Here is a 1,699-nt window from a genome sequence, read left to right as displayed (position 1 = left end):
GTTAGAACCAGGACAGTCCAGGAGAAAGTGGGACAGCTGGTCACCCAAAGGGCAAGTGTTTAAGAGAAGGGTCCTTTTTCTAATGTGCGTGTCCAAACTAGCCTCGTAGCTTCTGCGAGGATTGAATGGTTATCAACACTGAATTATACTGAACAACTAGGAACTTCCACTTCTATAGTTGGGCCCCAGTGACAGAAAATTCCTTTCTCCCCATATGGAGAGTAGGCACTCCTCGGGCAATCAGCAGCATCCCTCCACTCAATGACCAGCCCATTATGCCTGAAGGATAGGCAGCAACCAGGTCAGACACCTGTTCCTGGTACCCAATGAAGGCTTGGAATGACAGGAGTTGAGAGGGTCTATGTTTGAGGAAAACAGGTTGGGGGAACAACACAAAGCTCCAAACCTAGGTCGATTCTGTAGGGCTGAGCAAAAACAGATTGTGCTTGATATATAATAATAGTAACAGCTAGCATGTATTAAACATTCTTATGTAGCTGGCACTGTTCTAGGCTGTTAAATGGACTTACTAATTAAATCCTTCTTTGAGGTGGGTATTAAGGCCATTTTCACCACTTGACAGATGATGCAGAGGGAAGTTAAGTAATTTCCCCCAAGATCACACAAATATCAAGGGAAGGAACAGGTAATCACCAGAGCTTGAGTTCTTTTTTTTTATTATTATGTTAATCACCATACATTACATCATTAGTTTTTGATGTAGTGTTCCATGATTCATTGTTTGTGCATAACACCCAGTGCTCCATGCAGAACGTGCCCTCTTTAATACCCATTACCAGGCTAACCCATCCTCCCACCCCCCTCCCCTCTAGAACCCTCAGTTTGTTTCTCAGAGTCCATAGTCTCTCATGGTTCGTCTCCCCCTCCGATTTTCCCACCAGAGCTTGAGTTCTTAATCATTATTAGACTCCTTCTCCTAGGTTATTCTCTTTCTGTTAGCATACAGATTTCTAGTCCCATCCTTATGGCATGAGAAGTTTCTTCTGGGTAATTTATCTGGGTAATAAAGCTGAGGTGAGATCCAAGGATCTGCATTCAAAACAACAGCCTAGGGATGCCTGGGTGGCTCAGTAGGTTGAGCATCGGCCTTCTGCTCTGGTCATGATCCCAGGGTCTTGGGATCGAGTCCCACATGGGGCCCTCTGCTCAGCGGGGAGCCTGCTTCTCCCTCTCCCTCTGCTGCTCCCCATTTGTGCTCACTCTCTCTGTCAAATAAATAAATAAAATCTTTAAACAAACAAACAAAACAGCCTACAAGTTTCTGACATAGGGAAAGTCAGCATCTCGGGAGTTAAGGGATGTCTTCAACCAGCAGGCACGCAGGTGCCTGGGGCTCTGGAGAGCGAATGGGTTTATAGCAGCAGTTCTCATCCTGGACCCCACCAACCAATGTGCCCACTCTAGCAATGGACTCTTGTCTCCCCATCATGACTGACTAGTGAGGGAGGTAGAACTGAGAGTGCATGATCTTTACCAGGCCAGCAGAGGCAGCGGATAACGCCTTCCCTCCCCCTGCCAATGACTTTGCCCCATGAAAATCAAGTGCAAGACCAGAGCCCTAAGGTGCATTGCTAGCTAAGCTTGAGCTACTGAACAGCCAGAAGGGACCTGGGGCCATGATGTTTAACCCTTGGAGAGGAGGTGGTTGTCTGGGCTGAAAAGTGGTGGTAGCATGTGC

The sequence above is a fragment of the Mirounga angustirostris genome, unplaced genomic scaffold (genome assembly GCF_029215605.1).
Source record: "Mirounga angustirostris isolate CCGP_5_RB_7025 unplaced genomic scaffold, mMirAng1.0.hap1 SCAF_2, whole genome shotgun sequence".
NCBI lineage: Eukaryota > Metazoa > Chordata > Mammalia > Carnivora > Phocidae > Mirounga > Mirounga angustirostris.
The sequence above is the reverse complement of the archived record's forward strand: the minus strand, read 5'-3'. Positions refer to the sequence as shown.